The 18,113-nt window shown below is 35.1% G+C and overlaps 1 protein-coding gene across 7 annotated transcripts in view; it reads right to left on the minus strand.

Annotated features, from left to right (window-relative positions):
• LOC105211906 (complexin) overlaps window positions 1–18,113 on the minus strand; it is a 290,240-nt gene that overhangs the window by 158,977 nt on the left and 113,150 nt on the right. The window lies entirely within an intron of this gene.

Here is an 18,113-nt window from a genome sequence, read left to right on the forward strand (position 1 = left end):
TCAAAGGTGAGATATTATGGAAGGAAATGTGGATATGATCATACACTATCAAATTCTCAACACCTTATAAACAACTGCTTCTGGTATTAAAAATCATAGCGCCTGAATACTGAGTTCGCTATAACTAGTTTAATCCCTACAACTAGGGAAAATCCTTACCATTTCCTGTGATTCTTGGTCTGGTCATGAATTCACTCGTACACATAGGCAGTGAGCTCATGGCTAGTATATCTACTCTGATATCAGAGGGGGTACACAATTCTCTGAAGGGAGCCTAGGAAGACTAGTTTTGTCCTAAAGCCAATTTTTATTAAAATTTTAATATTTTTGCAGCGGAAATTTGGAAGTTATTGTCTAGAATAAAGGAACTATTAGGTCTACAACTTAGCTTCCGCCTTTTGTTTGTAAATTTAAGTGTTCTTTTGTATAAAAACGGTTACAAAAATGATATTCAAATATTGGCTGTCGCTAGCTACTACTTTTGACCATCTTTATGGCAACATGCGTATTCCGTGCAAATGTCGAGAATTCGGCTCAAAAAGTGACATTTTCACAGTTGAGAATAAGTTTAGGATGCAAACAGATCTCTACAAATATTTTGTTGGGTTAATATTGACACAAATGTCCAAGATCGATATAAAACGATTTAATCGACCAGTGCTTGACCCTAGAGACATCTAAACGGAAAACGGCGGAAGCAAAGTTGTAGACCAATAATTTGAGTCAGAAGACATAACGGTACTATTTGAATAATATTTTCATGGCTTATTTTGGGCCTAGGAATATTTGACAATACGAGTTTTTTGAACCATATATTAGGATTAAATATCGCAGAAAATATTTTTCGATAAATTTAGATATACAAAACATCTTCTATTTTTGAAACTGTTATAATATTTACTCATTTGATTCATTTCTATCCATTTTTAAAAATGTTTGAGTATTGAGCAATAAGTTAATTACTAAACTCAGAATTTAATCACTCAGCTTTAATAAGGACAGTTATAAAGAAGAAAATAAGCAGTTATTTCTCCCAGTTCTCAGCATAAGAAAAGTAAAAGAGTGAACATATGGCCTCAGATGCAGTCTCATTTGCGCATATGTTAATTAAAATCGGTTAAATCGGAATAACATTTGCAACATGTTTTTCCTGACATTTCTTTTATATTCTTTCTTATATATTTTATTTATTTGTATTCTTATTTTCTCGCATTTATAGCAACATTCAAGCGGCAAATGTAATTCCTTTCACGAAGTTTTCAATTCTTTTTCATTTTCATTTTTTAAACTTTAACATTTACCTTACCTTACCTATGTACGTACCGCTAGAGCAGAGTCAACGTCAGCAATCAGCATTAAAAGCAACGCAAGTAAATTGTGGCCACTTTTCATTTATTCAATGCCAACCGAGCATTGCAAGTCAACAGTAAAATTAACGACTTTAATTAAGAAATGCACTACATGTTACATGCACACATGTATAAGGCTATAGACCTACATAGTCAGATGTGAATATATGCATAAAAATATATATGAGTGTGTGTACGTATGTATGTGTGGGTATATGAGTAGTCGTTTGCGTGCGAGTTACAATTCTCTTATGCAAATAAATAAATGTAGAGCACTCAGCGACTGTGTCATGCAAATGTGGGCTGACAGTGTTGCCACAGTGTGTTAAAATGAAAATAGTTTAATGAAATTTAAAATTAAATTGGTTGTTGATATATATATATGTGCCCATCAAATTATGAACAGTAATGAGTTACTTATATATTAATTGGTAGGAATCATGTTGAAATATTCTGAATATATTTAAAATCTGTGAAATATAATATTGTCAGGTATTAGCGGTGTTACAGCGAGTTACAGATTGTAAAGCGAGTTTTGCCATTCCTTTGATAACTTTCAAACCAGATACATTTCTCAAAAAAAGTTCAGGATTTCTAATTGACAATGTCACATGTTCGAGATTGAGATACCTGATTTGGTAGATATCGCTAATTCAAACAGTACTGTATACAAGGTATCGCAAAAAAATTGATTTTGAATTTAGTTTCTGAGTTAATACTAAATATCTTCTTATCAAAAGCCTATATTATTATCCTAAACCTCATAAAGCCTAACCAAGCCACAAAAAAATATCTCATTTACTGGTGATAATCGACTTTTTTATATTTTCCAAAATAATTCAGTCTTAGTAGGAAAGATTACCTTTTATTTCTGTTTTTATATTCGAATAATATTAATTTGATATAAATTTGGATTTCGGGAAAAAAATGTTCCAAATTCTTCGATGCATAGAAGTAGTCCATTTTCCACACGTTTCATCAGGGTGTCAAGAAAATATTAATTACCGAATTTCATTCGTGAATTCTGTCGAGTAGTTCCTGAGATATGGTTCTTGACTCATTTTTAGATCTTTTTCTCTTTTATAAATTGGAAAGATAGTGCATTTCTCATCAGAATTAGTGATTTAGTTGAAAATAATCCAAACCAAATTTCAAAAACTTGGCAACCCAACCCACAGGCAAAGCCTGGGGCAAAAGTAAAGAAGAAAAAGAAAAATAGACAGCGTTGTAAGGCAAAAATGAGACTGCTAACTAGCAAATTTATTTGCTGAATAATTATATATTTTAACGGTATTTATTTGCTTTATTCTTTTGTGTGCGTAAATTAAGTATCAGATCCCAAGTACAAACATAGATATAAATACATATAAACGAGTATATATGAGTACATAAACCAGCCTGTATATATTTATGTTTGCGAATTTAATGCGCTGCCGCTTCAATTAGCCGATTGTGTGGGCCTACAATGACTTGCTTAACACACACACACAGAGACGTACGCATACAATTACGCTGACTATTTACAAGATCCGCAATGCATTATTCACACGTGGACATGGACACACACACATAACTACCGTATGATAATCCCGCACTACCACCATATGTCCGTCCACATGTGCCTTGTGCTCTGTCCATTGCAGACCATTGGTCATTGCGTTGCAATAGCCTGGTTTGGCCGGCGGTTCGGCCGTGGCACAATTGGCAATTGAAATTTCGGTTTATTGCATACGACCGCGCCCAATTACGACGGCGGCAACGACGATCTGCTGCCGTGCGCCTGCCAATTTACTACAATAAGCGCCTGTGTTGGATGTTGTCTTCACTCTTGTTGTTATTCTTGTTTTCCATTGTTGCTGTTGTTGTCATTAAGTACCTTGTCTGTGTTGTGGTGTAGGTGATAGCTGGTGCCGCCTCGTTCAATACTGACACGGCCGCTGTCGATGGCAGGCAGCAATGGAATACATTAATTTAAGCCTTAAGCACTCTGTGGGTAACACGAGCTTACAAACATACATGAGGCACATAGGTACCTAGGCACATATAAGCTAACATAATTCATAGTAAACCATAGTGCGTAGGAAATTAAGAAGACTTGTGGGTATCGACTCTTGCGGATTTTGGTGAATTTGTTTAATTTGATGATTTCTGAGATAATAGTCGATATTTCGAAAATTATTATTTTTCAAGGGAAAATAATACAAGTTTCGTGTGCACAACTTTCTTCAAAAATATAAAAATAAAAACAAAAAAAATTAGATTATTAGATTACTAAATCCCTCTCTCCATCATATGTTCAGTTTGAGATCTTAAACAAAATGTTCCCTCTTCAGAGTCTTTAAGTTGACGTAGGCAGTCTTACAGGGTCTTAAATACGAGTTCGCATATAGCCACTCACTCCCAAACACACATCCGAATGCTGAATTCATTGAATGGTTCGACATGTCGTATAAATTAAATGAATTTATTCTTGAAGACCTTAATCATGGTCATTGCCTGCAGTAAGCTCTTAAGTGCGTGCGTGTGTGCGTGTTGCTTATTTTATCTACCTTCTCTGCCACTCTTTTCTGCGCTTTGTGCGTCTTTCAGTCTTAATTACTATTTGATTTCAGCGAATTGCCAAGTAGTCAAGTGAATAAACATGCAAGCTTCTGAATGGTTTTCTTTGCTTAAGAATATTTGAATGAACGAATAAATATACATATATGTACATGTTGGGGCATAACTGGTACATGTGTGGGGAAAATATTTATTTTTTATGTCTAAGTTTGAATAAATTACAAAATTACCACATTAATCGTGTTATCACATACAAAATTTTTACTTTGAGAGCAAAGAAGCTGAGCTTTTTAATCTAACTGGTAAATTATGTACCTTTCATGACATCCTTCCACCTAATTATATACATATAAAGACGTATTCTAGGGAATAAGGTGAACTCTAATCTCCTTCCAAGCGAATACTTTCACAGATGATTCCAGAACTGAATATGCAAGCATATCCTCCTTTCTTTCTTCCTTTTTCAACTGTCTGCTTGCATACTCTCTTATTTCATGATATCTGTTTCACAGGTATAGACTTATTGAATCCGATTCTCCGAAAGCTTAAGTGCCGCTTGGCTCTTTCATACATCTCTTAAAAATTTATCAAAATTATATTGGTGCAGTGCAATTTTGCAATTTAATCATGTTTTGTCCATAATTAATATTATTATTGGTTTTAGATAAAAATTCTTAGACTCAAATCGCTCACAGTTGATGTTGTTAGATTTCTGCTTGGAATTTCTTGTCGAAACTAATTTGAAATTTCTTATGAAATCGTAAAGATCAAAGTGTACCAAATACATGATTAAGAACTTAGTTTGCAGTTCTGTGAAAGCTTTTCGAAAGTTGCATGAAAGCTTTTCGTTTCGAATCGTCAAATCGATTGTCTAAGTAGATGGCAGTGCTCTCTCCCAGCTAGCAGTGACTGCTGTAGATAATTCGAAGACGATAAGAATATCAATGTCTTTGATAAATATTTTCGAAGTTCGAATATTTGAATAACAAAACAGCGTTCAAGTTATAACTATAAAATACTTTGAGCTTGAAAAAAATAAATGCAATAAAATAAATCGAAACTCGACAAGTATCTCCTACATTAAACTTATTAGCTTAAAAGCAAACTTGCGTCAAATTCAAAGCGCGAAAGCTTGTCGTCTAAAACACCTGCCAAAAATGAAAATTAAGCTGAGCAAAATCAACTCGCATAAATAACACTGAAGTGGTAATGCAATGAAGAGAGAGAGAGACTGTGCGAAAACCTATATGTTAATGGGATTATTCAAGAAAAGCGAAAAAGGTTTGAAATTTACAATTTTCTTGAGTACACATGAATTTTGGCAAGATTTGTTCGCAACACAAGCGACCTTCTAGACAGCCCCTACACACTCCACCGCCGTAGTAAGCGCGCCACAATGCACGAGTGTGCACCAACTGAGCGGCGCTGAAAAATCGTTGATGACAGCTTAATGGATCGAGAAATTATGCGCCTTGTCGACACATTAAAATAAAAATTGTGTAAACCTAACGCAGCGTAGCGAGGTCCATGCGCCGAGTGACTAAACGCTCGAGTGGCGCCGCTGAAGTGAATCTATGAAACTGCAAGTGACAACGACGATAGATGACATTAGACAAGGATGACAGCGCTTACGGCTGGCGTGGAGAAGGCGTAAAGTGGCAACACTGAAAATTCTATTAGACCGAAAAAACGGTGAAGGACACAATGCGTGTGTGTGTTTGTTGTGGGGCTTGTGGGTATTTTTGCAATTTTTGGCGTTGTAAAGGGATAAAATCAACATGCAGACTATGATAAAGAGAATGTGTTTGTGATAAATTAAATTAGAAGACTAGTAAAAATAACAGCAATAACTGCGAGGGACGTAAATGGCAAAGATCTCTATTGTTGTGGACTTAATCCGTTAAGTTCAGTGTTAACTGAAATGGAAAGCAGTTGCTTGTATGGTATTAATATCTATTGACAGACTCACAAATATATATTTTATTACAATATTATTTAGAATAAATGCACTATGAGGCCTCAAACCTCAATTTGCGCCTTGGTGTATGCTATAGAAAATGCATTACACTCGATTAAAGCGCGCAAATGCGCCGCGATTTTGCCAATTCGACTGTCAGCCTTTTCGCAGCACTTTCAACGAACGCAAAAGACAGACTGTGACAACAATAAAACCAACAAAAACATGCAAAGTAGACAAAACAATTTTTTTTTTGGAATTTTGATGAAAATTGAAAATGCATAGCTAACTTTTGCAGTGTCGAAAATTTACAGCTTATCTTCGCGGAAAATGTGAAAAGTTTTATTGAAAACGAAAAGTCAGCGAAATCCACTCCGCCAAACCTACCACAAATGTGAAGAGTCAGTAAAACGTCGAAATCCTTAAAAACAAAAAAAATGGGAAATTGAAAATTAATAAGCAAAAATTTCGGCGCTACAAACTTTCGGCGGCGCTATCCTTTTTTCCATGCAAACCAAGTCAAGAGGAAGCGCGCGCTGCACGCCGACTGAGCGGCAAGGGCAATAAGCCGCTTCTGGCAAATGACAGCCGAGCGCGCGCGCACAGCGGCTACAATGAAGTATGGCCCAACAGCAGTGTAAGCGTTTGGTTTGCCTAAAATACATGGATAATTTTCATTTAGCTGTTTGAAGCGTTGCGGCGGGCAAACTTTTTTAATCCACTCCGATCAAGGCTGCATTATTTCGGCAATTCCAATAACGCAACTGACAGCCAATGTATATAAGTATGTGTATGACCCACTGACTAAACAATTTCAATAACAACAAAAGTAACAACAACCATTTCCCCTTCGTTTCATGTTAATGGCTTTGGTTGGCAGCGCAAATGACAGCCGCAGCATTTAAGCGCTTGCCAATGACAAAGGATGCGCGCGTGTTCACCCTCCCACTCGCTCACTGTCCCTCTCACTCTCTGTGTGTGTGTGTCACTGTGCCGCCGCGATAATAAATTTTCTCGCATATTTGGCTTAATACCAAAATTGATGGCATGTCATTAGCAGTTAGCCGAACTTGGTCCAAACTGTTGGCTTGCCATGCGGCATCCGTTTATCCACTACACTTGCACTTAGTAGATTATTCATTATGTGCTTGAAATATGAAGATGTGCGCATATGTTGTTGGCACATTTGGCCATTCTGCTTTTGGTGTGATTTAGCACAGGTGCAGCGCGCCGATTGTTAGTAAAGCAAGGGCGCACAATTTAGGATTTTTTTTGATTTATTATTTTTATTGTATTTATATAGATATCTGTTCATTCTGTCGTTAATTGATATTGAAATTTTGGTATTGGAGAGAGTAAGAAGAATAAAATCTTGCCAAAAAGTGCTAAATGAACTTTGTAAGCTGATGATAAGTACGGACCTATCCATTCTAATAAATTTGTGCTTTTCCTTTCAAGTGCTTTCTAAAGCTCTGCCCCCTCATTAGCATATCGTTATTTCGGAAACATAAAAATAAATTGTTCCCACAATTGGAAGTGGAAAGTGAAGTGGATTCAGACATAAATATACCTATAGCATGGTAGAAATACGAAAGCTCTAAAGACTATCAATCAACATGAAAAGATAATGAGAAACATCTGTAACGATTTCTGGGCGTAAAACTGATTTAAGAAATGGATATTTTATTGAAAAAATATCTGTTCTAAAAGCTTTTCTGTGCTAAGTCCGGTTTACAGGGTACCACAAATTTCTTTATCAACGGAGATTAATTGATAATTTATCCCAACACGATTAAATTTGAATGAAATGACTTATTGGATCTCACTGAAGCAACAATATTGGCTATTCTTTAATACCAGTTTTATACGAGTTTTAGAAATTGGTTCTTTAAATGTGAGACATTAAATTTAGGTAGTCATGTTTATGAAAGAAACAATATCAGTGCTCAGTTTTACGTTGACATTAGGATATTAAGGAAAACCTAGATATTTATACCAGTCAGAAATTACCCGACACCAAAACCTAAAAAGAAATTTTTTTCAGTTGAGGATAATATATCATCAGCCCATAGAAAACTTTTTTCCGAACTAGTCCTTTAGATACATTAAGATGTTCTACCAAAAAAAGGTCCCAATTTTCTATGCTTTGAGTAGAACCGAATAGAACGAACAATTAGCATAAATCATATAAAGAGTTATACTCAAATAGAGATAATAGAAAAATATGGCATATATCATAACTTATATATTTAATTCTACTGGATAACTTTGTTGTTGCTTTCACAAATAATATTTTATAAAGAGCAGAACTTGGTGTCTCAAAGCAAGAAAGCATTGAAGTAGCGAAACCAATGGGACTAATAATTTCGGTAATTACTATGTAAGTGCTGCAGTGCGCTAATGCACTTGCTGGTAATTTCACATTAAGTGTGTGAAAGCACTTAAACAATTTTAATAGCGCGAAATCAATAGTGCAACCGGAGTAAAGCCATTATGGCTTTGGTGTGAAATTGCTATGATAATTATGCCATAGCTGGAATATTTATTGATGAGAGTGTCACTCAAACTTTCGCCATGGCCTGCATTTAACTACAGAGCCATTAACGCTAATATCGGTTATTATAGTCATTAACATACATATATGCAGCAAGAGGAGCAAGTGCTAAAGCACTCAAAGAAATTAGTGGGTTTAACTGATGCGAATGCTTGAAAAAATGGCGCATCAATGCTATTTATCAACTGCGATATTTAGAGAGGAAAAAAGTGGCGAGCAACTCGCAATAAACTGCAGACATGAATATTTAGAAATACATTTTGTATGCCTCTTGGCAACACATTAGCGAGCTGCTTATGCAATAATTCATAGTAAAAAATCATAAATTGCCAACAAAGACAGCAAAGACGCTAACAAAGTAGAAAAAGTGCAAAGCCCGTAAGAATATGAAAAAAGAGCTGAAAAAATAAATAAAATGCACAACACAAGGGCGTTCCCTAACAGGCGGAAGTCGGAACACAGCGCCAAGAGAAGTAGCAGCGGCAGCAGCGAGTTGCACTCAACTCAGCGCCATCGAAGCGTATAAAATTGAGTGCAATATTTTCTAGTTGAAATAATGATTTAAGAAGCACTTTTTGGTGCGTTCATGCAGAAATTGCTGCTTCCGATAAGTAGCAGCGGCAGCGGCAACAGCGGAGCACCTCAAGTGGCAAATGAGCGGCGAATGCGATGAGCGCCGCCGCCATTATTGTCAGCCAAGCAGGAAAATGGTGAAAACAGCGCGTACAATAATTCAGAGCCGAACGGACAAGCAGCCCAACTAAGCCAAGCGAGCACATAGACACACTGCTGCAGGTCAGCGAGTCAAGCTGGAATTCATAAAAGCAATGCAGTCAAAGTAGAAGCCAACTCTTCTGGGCTTGTGAAAGACTAGCAGTCATCAAGGCGGGGACTGCCAAAGCGCCAACGGAAGCGCGGAAATTGCAGGGCCGCAAGGATGGCATTTCAATTTCACCAAGGCCAGCAGGCAGTCAGCGGCTACAGGCGCTTTGCTTTAAAAACAATGGCGAGTCTAGAAAATATCTACTAAATTGCTGAAGGACAGCTACATTTCAAGGTTGTTGTTTAGACGTTGCTTGACTTAGTGAAGCACACTTATTTAATCCATTTTATTTACATTTTATACACTTGAGAAGAGATAATAGTGGTTGTAGAAAAATATAAGACGCACATAGTATATATGCAGGCAGGCTGCTACTTGGCTTAGAGCAAAAATAGCCTAGGATGCACGTCTATTGCAGTTTTGCTTTAAGAAAACAATATTAAACGTGTGTGTGCATGTATGCTTAGCTCGGACATTCTCATAAAATATGTGCTGATGTTCTCTCCATTAGTGCCAACAGTTTTGATTTAGTGCATAGATGCCGACATGGTTTGCTATATGCGCTCTTTGTTAGGACAATCTAGCGATATTTTAATAGCATGTCGGAACAATGAATTTAGTGGTTTCTTCTATTTATTAATCATGGAAAGACGTGCAGTTTATTTTGATGGCACATTATTCTTCCTATTTGTAGTGTGCACTTAATTTGAACTAGAAAATTGAGAGCCTGAAATGTCTGGGAGAAAATTCAACAACTAAACATTACACTTTCAGACCCTCACGATCTGTTTTGTTATCGAATAATCACATTCCGAATTGCTATAAGAACCCCAGGTAATCGACGGTATTATTCAGATACCTTTTCAGCTACTTAAAGTATAGTATCGATTGCATAAAACTATATCATAAGTCATTTGAGTCAATATCAATAAGGTGAAATTAATGGTTTGAATTTACATGGATGGTCTTTCCTTTTCTTCACTAGATATAAATCCATAGATTTTCACACAAAATAACTTGATTCCGTAAAGTTCATGTCAATATATTATATCCCTTAACTTCTGCTCACGTTTAACATATTCTTAGTTTTTATGTTCTAAAAAGAAGAATTAAAAAAAAATTATGCTTTTAAAGCTTGAAAATGTCCGCATCAATTCTTGTTAATAAGGAAAATAAAATTAATAATCCATCGATATGATTTCGCGTTTTCCAAATTATATGCTTTAGTGCAATAGACACCCGTAACTTTCAAGAAACTTCGATTTTCTGAAAAATCGATTGAGACTCCTAGAAATTTTATTGGAATCTCAGGCTTATGAGATATATCGGACAGTTCAGGGAAGTGATTATTCTCGCGTTGATCTTGGTGCTCTGATAAATATTACGGTTGGCTTCTCTAGTTAATTATGTTCTAATTCAACGTTAGTCAAAACTTATAGGCACTCTACTGGAGGAATAAAAACTTGAAATAGGTTTATATGTAGGTTAGTTCAATAAGATTTGAGGGATTCGACTCTGAAATTATTTACTTTTGTATGCTTTATCAAAAGACCGTTTTACAAGATTACAGAAAGCTATAGAAAACCTTAACAACAATTTTTGGATCTCACTGAATTTTAAAGACAACATAACCTTACTTAGGTGACTTAATAAATATTTCATGAAACCTAAGTTCAAAGCACACAAGTGTGTTTCCTATGTACATACTACATCAATTATATATCTATGAAATAGATAGATTTGAAAGCTGATATTTTAAAATAAATATATGTACATATATGTGAGCAAGTATTTAAGCCACTCGAACAAGCTGAGTTTATATAACACACACTATATTTTCACAGAGCACAAGCAGTAGCACTTGCTTGCAACTGAAGTGTGCTTAGTATATACTCGTAAGTATGTTATATAAGTAAATAGATGAGCACTAACTAAATGCGAGAGCGAGTGTTACCAAACTGATAAAACGCATAGCTTTCAACAATACGACTACAATTTTTAATCCAATCAATGCATTTTCCAAACGATTGAACAATGAGAAGAGAAATTGCTTGTGCGCACAAATAAGGCGAACATTTTAAATTGGAAGTGAAATGCAAGTAACGAGAAGAATGAGAAGACTGAGAAGAATGGAACGCACACAAAGCGCCGATAAGCAAAGTGGGTGTGAATAGCATAGTAGTGCAGGCGACAATAGCTATGGAGAGTGTGCGAGGAGGGTGTCTCTCATGTGTGTGTTTGTGTTCGTTTGTGTGCTGAAGGCTTTAAATAATCCCTTCTATGCGGTGGGGTGCGGCATTGTGGCAAGTCACAGTGCATTAATGTTAGTGCAGAAGAAGTGGAAAATTGTCATCATCAGTTATTTGGCGTGGAGTGGCAATAATAACAACAACAAAAACACAGTAAACTGGCAATAAAAATAAATATTGTCAAGCAAAATGAAAAGCAAATAAAAATGTGTGAAAAGTTTAATTTGTGATAAAGTAAATTGCTGAGGCGTAGAAAAGTGGAACAATGTTGGATTCTCCGATGGAGAATGAGTAACTGGAAAGTGTCTACTTTATCTTAAAAAAATATATTTAATTTGTGTGAAGTGAAAGTGTCTAAGGCATAGTTTCAGATATAATCAAGAAAAGCTGTGTTGCCAGCTGTTTAAAAATTTAATTTACAGTTGATAAAATATAAAATTTATGGAATAATGACGTTAGGTTCAAGAGCACACAACTATTATGAGAAGAGTGTTAATCTGTGTTTACTGACAGCTGAAGTAAAATTTTTCAACATTGGTATAAATAAGTGATTTTTGGAAATTTGTGGGCGAAACATTTTAGTAAGAGTTGCCACCTATTTTAATTTGAAAATTGGTAAAAAAATATATGAACACTACTAAACATTTTTGTGACAAACTAAAAATATTTGAAAAAGATTATGTCGAAAATATTTGTTTCAAGTGTTGCCATCTGCTTGAAATTTATGTATATTTAAAAAAAAAATGTATAAACTCGCAGAGCAACATGGGTATACAATTGGAGAGGTTAAAAAAGACTTTGACAAAAATATTTTTGAAGCTATTTTGTGAAGAGTTGCCAGCTGTATGGATTTATAATAAAACTGTCGAAAAAATTTAAATCTAAATTTTAAAATTCTGTCAAAACTATTTTTACCATCTGTTTGAAAAAATAAAATTTAGAGAATTTACCCTACTATATGGTCACTTAAGAGCTTTAAGTTGACTTACAATAAAAGTGTAGTTTAGAAGAGTTGTCAGCTGTATAATAATTGGCATTAAATTATCTTAATTGCAGAGATTTAATCTGCAAACTTTTTTATTACATTTTATTTTCTTGGAAGTTCAAATAAAATATATAGTTGTATCCCCACCCATACTACACATTTTATGTACACAAGTGCAACCTGTGTAATTTACCGAAACTATTCTCAACAGAGTTACTTAAATTTATTCTTTACCATTTGCTGGCATTTTTATCGCCAATTTTTTACTATCTTGCACCCAGCTTTGGGTAGTTTTATTTGTTAGTTCACTGTTGAGCCACTTGCTTTGCAATAAATCCAACGAAATGCAGTAAAAGCTGTGCTGCACACACATACAAATGTAAATATATTTATACTACCTATTTATGTTTATAGAAAAATATATAGAAAAATATAAATGCACAATAAATACTGAAGCGAATTTCGCACACAATTGCATTTGACGGGGCGTGTGGCGTGCTTTGGCAAATGCCTTTCGCAATAAACTCACACTCAAATGCACATATATATTATGCTGTAAACGCTAAAATGCAGAAGCGTTAAACGCTCAGCGCATTTAGGAAATCAATAAATTTTTACTACCCGCATTGCGATTCACTTGCCTTGCTATTTGCCGCTCGCATTCGCATTCGCATTTCGCAATTCGCGCTTTGCCATTATCGCTCTTGCAGAACAATAGATGATGGCCTCTTTCAGTATTCTTACGATAAAATGCACCAGGCAGGCATGCGGAAGTGCTGTTGAGCAATTGCAAAAAAAAAGTCAGATACTGAATTCGCAACAAAAAAAGCTGCTTTGCGAGCATTTATTCAGCGAATATCTGCGCTCATGTCTGTGGGTGTGTTTGTGTGCCTGCATTTGACGAGGCACTTAAACACTAATACGTTAACACTGCATTATTCGCTATTCGCTTTTATGTTGGCGGTATATTTATTTTCAATGTACGGTAATCCATCGTCATTGTGGCTGATTGTACAGTGTGCTGGAGTTGGTGGATGTGTTGGTAAAAATTTGATAAATATAAAATGTAAACTTGGTTGAGATTGTGTTTGGTTTTCGGGGTATCACAATTGGGCGATTAAAGTGATCTATTTTCAGATACCGAAAATTCTTGAAGAAGTTGTAAAATATGCATGTATTAATGAGAAGCCTGGTGCATGGTCAAACTAACTTCGTTGAGAGACCACGTCTGCTCCAAAATAATATAAAGTAACCTACACTTTCGTAACCCTTCTATCCATATTTTGATAATTTCTTTAAATATATGATCATATGGTAAAATCAGCTGTTCTAACCATTGATGGAAGATCTTGTAGCCTTTTCACACAGCCAAATTAATTGATCAATTAAAATTTTAATTGAGAAACCCATTTTTGCCATTTATACTGCCAGTAACTCGATTTACGATGAGCTGTTATACATTTTTGTTTTTGCTTTTACTAAGAAGTTGGTAATTTCATCAGCTGATTATTATTTTTCAGCAGCGTCATCTACCGTCTTGTAGTATTAATGCTATTTTATCAAAAAATTCAGCCAATCACAGACAAAGAACGTATATCGTACGTTCTTGTCGCAGAGTTGCTTTGGATTCAAGTCGATTTAAATTCAATTTAAAATAAATGGAGATTTTATTTTGTATGGTAAATCGATGTCAATAAGCGTTTAAATCGAGCAGAGGCCGGTAAATTGATCAATTTGCTTCTGTCTAAAAACGCTATTATTTCGTATTATAAATCGATCTAAATCAGCGTTTTAATCGAGCAGCAGCCGGTTAATTTTTCAATTAGCTTCTGTGCGAAAAGGCTATCAGTAAGATTGTTTGGCGATTAAAGTAGCCTAGTATACTTTTTCTTCTGTAAATGACTTTTGCACATTCGAAGCCTGGTATAATTCAAAGTATTTTTATAAAATCTGACAATACATATTTCATCCCTTTCGACCCACTGTACCTCATTTATGTTGCGCTTTGGTTTTGTGCGGTTGTTAACAATAAAATAGTGGCCTGCACTTTAGTGCTGCAGAAATTCTACTTGCCCAACGTCTGTGCAACGGAAATGTCTACGAAAATGTATTTCGCCTACCCAAAGTATAACCCAGCAGTAAATTCGACTCATGCTGTATTTGTGAACAAGATTGTAAATTAACCAAATAAGTATTTAAAATGTTTAAATATTTATAATAATATTTTCTCGGCTTATGTTCTTGCTTTTTATAGTTTTTCAGCCCATTTATTTTGGATAAAAATTTATGTATTTTATGTATGTATGAAATTAAGTGAAATATTGCTGTTAGATGGACTACTAATATGAAACAAAATTAAGTACGTATGAATTTACAATAACTTCGGCATATTCTGCTGTTTATATTGAAATACATATGTGAATGAATGAGACAAATATTTAATTGTATTGTTAGTCAAAAAATAAACTTAAATTTTTTCATATGAATTTACCGGCAAATTTATTGCATTTTATTATCAAGATTAATGGCTGCTTTTGAAAAAAAAAAATATAGTAAAAAGCTTGGAAAGTATTGCAAAAAGGTTTTTCTGTTTTTCATAAAATATGTATGTACGTCATGCATTCACTCTCATATAGACAAATGAAATCTCGCAAATTGCACATTTTCCAGTTGTTGTCTCTCAGCAATTTCATTATCTGGCACATATATTTCTGACCATTTTTGGTGATTCTTACTTGTTTTTTTTTTTTAAGTCTCTCAGTATATGGTCATTCATTTGCTTCATTCCATGTACACAGAAAAACAGTTATATACTTGAAACCATTTATAAAAGCTTGTGTGCATGTTATCTGTATGTTATGTGTGTGGCTCTATTGGCAGTTGGCCGTCTGCCAATTTGGCAACGCTCCAAAATCGATAGTTTCGTTTCTTAAATGAACTGTCAGCTGTCCTGAAACCAAATTTTTCACACAGTCTGCGTTTTTTGCCAATTTTGTGGCAATTTAGTTAAAGCTTTATTTATATATGCCTCAATTATTATGTGGTTTACACTACATATGTAGGTCATATTGCTATGTAAGAGATAAAAATAAATGAAATACAAATTAACTTAAAAGGAATTTAACTAGCTTTAACTAAGAATATTTTAAATTATTCAAGTTTAAATTTAGATATCAGCCTAACTTGAACCCTCACTATATATATTTTTAAATACACCCTAGAGGATTAATATTTCAGTGAATTTCACCTCTAAGCTCCTTCAAGCAAAATTTAATAATCGCCCCCAAATAGTAATCCCCCTACTAGCTGCATTTACGTCATATTAAGTAATTCTCCTTCCAATTTAAATTAATTTCAAGCGAAGCAAATCACTTTAATTGACTCGAATTTGCATTAAAGTTTCATGGGACATTTTCCTTAAGCAAATATATGAAAATAAATTCCGGTAACACACGAACACATATGTCCTTAAGAAATGCCAATACAGACTCCCACACACACCTTTTGTAGCTACTTTCTGCGCGCTTGCGGCCACATTAATAATTCAATATGAGAATGCGGCGCCAAAGAAGACACTTGTGTCGATTGACCTGCGGCTTTGACAAGGCACATACTTGTACACAAGTGTGGTGGGGTCTAAAGGTGATCGCGCAGGGTATCGAAATTTTTCTCATAGCAACGCGTGTTACAAACTGAGTTTGTCGCCGCCATGGACTCATGTTAATTATAGTTCTTGTCATGTTTCTATTAGTAGCAAAGAAAAGAGGATAAGGAACGGCAAAATGGGTGTGCATTACGGTGCTGCCAATATTTTACTTTTTACGTGAGAAATTTCAAGATTACGTAGGAAAATCTGAAATTTATGAAAATCTTAGAATGATTATTTTTTTACAATAAATATTGCCCACTTTTAGAGTAAGTGTGCTCTTTTAAGTAAATGTTGCCTACATTTAGGATGATTAAAATATTTCCAAATATTTCAAAATATTAAATATTTTTAAATTGTCTAATAGATAGGGTATTTTATCGAATGGCGAAGTTTGTTTCATTAAAGAGTAGCTTACTTTTTGAATGAGAAATGATAACCAGACTCAAATTTAACAAAAAGAATTTGTAGATGAATATATTTCCAAACATTTATATGGATATTAGGATTAGCAAAATTTTTGGCTGAAGATAATATGAAAGTCAAAAAATACTAACACACCCTAATAAAAATATATATATGCCTGTATAGTCAAGTGCCTCTGTCTCTGTGCTTTATCGCTTTATCGCTTTCATCTCACCATACAACAATTTTGTTGTTGTAATTTTCGCGCCTCCAACGTTGTTGCCAATAACAGTGCGGCAAAATGAACTCAGTCTGTCAAATACAGTGACACACACTGTATTTTATACACCAAATACATTTTCAAGTAACACTTACAGTTACTAAGTGTGCCATGTGTGCGCTACAACGGCGTCAGCTGTTGGACAAGCTTTATACTATACTGCATATAACACACAGCCAATATAAAGAAGTAGGCAACCACTCAAGCGCAGCGCCCAAGGTCAGTGGAGCACTTAATTCACTTGAGGTCGTTGTTGTAGGTTACTGTCGTCATTGTCATTGAGGCTGCTTCAAAGTTCCGTAATTATGTTTCCCAAAACAGCATATCCACCACACAGACATATACATAGGCATACACGCCCTCACTTGTCATCTCAGTCTACCACTCGTTTTTCTAATTTTCAGGCGTTACGCTTATTAGCCACAGCCGACGGTTCGTCGCAACATCGACAGGCAGTCAGTCGGTCGTTCGATGCTAGGCTCGAAACTCGGCGCTTGTCATTTGCATTTGAGGGTCCACTCGAACTGTATGATACACTCGACAGGATCTGCAGCGAAGAAGAGGCTTTTATTGCTCGTTGCTCTGAGATTACAACGAACGCTTTGTTGTTGATTTTGTCTGGCTTCTTTGAAGCAAAGCGTACGTTGTTGTAGGTCTGGCGTGTAGGCGGTTATGGTGTCAAATATGGGTTGGCAACATCTCATCAGCATGATTGGCATTGTACTATATAATGAGTGATTACTCGAAGCGGTTTCTAAGTGGCCAATTGTATGCCTTTAATCTTAAACTCTTCATATGCTTTGTATAAATTGACAGCTCGAAGGATGGTGCCACCCTTTTTAATTATGTCTATCCATATGCTGGAAATTTAATTAATTAAATACGAAATGACTACATGCTGTTAAATTTCATTAGGTGCAGCTTCGGACTAAGTTGAGTTGAGGTATTATATATATCAGGCTTAATAGCTGACAGTAAAGTGTATAATTGAAAGGGATGCAAGCAATGGACGCGTGTAAATGATAAATTGTATATTCTATCCTTTGACAGCTGTTATTGAGTTTGTGAGAAAAGCGATGACTCGGACCTCTAAGTAATTTTGAAGCGTAAATTCATGACCAAACCTAATTCTGTACTCGGAAATCAAAGCGCTAGATGTCGCTGTACTCTAAGGTTTGAATGTAGTCATCTTCGTTTTAGATTGGGAGTAATTTAACTAGAAATTCGATAACTAGATACTGTTAATGTTTTTATAATGAAATTTTTAAAATTGTTTCATCCTAACTGTAGAAGAATAAATATTATT

This window comes from Zeugodacus cucurbitae, chromosome 2 (assembly GCF_028554725.1).
Source record: "Zeugodacus cucurbitae isolate PBARC_wt_2022May chromosome 2, idZeuCucr1.2, whole genome shotgun sequence".
Taxonomy (NCBI): domain Eukaryota; kingdom Metazoa; phylum Arthropoda; class Insecta; order Diptera; family Tephritidae; genus Zeugodacus; species Zeugodacus cucurbitae.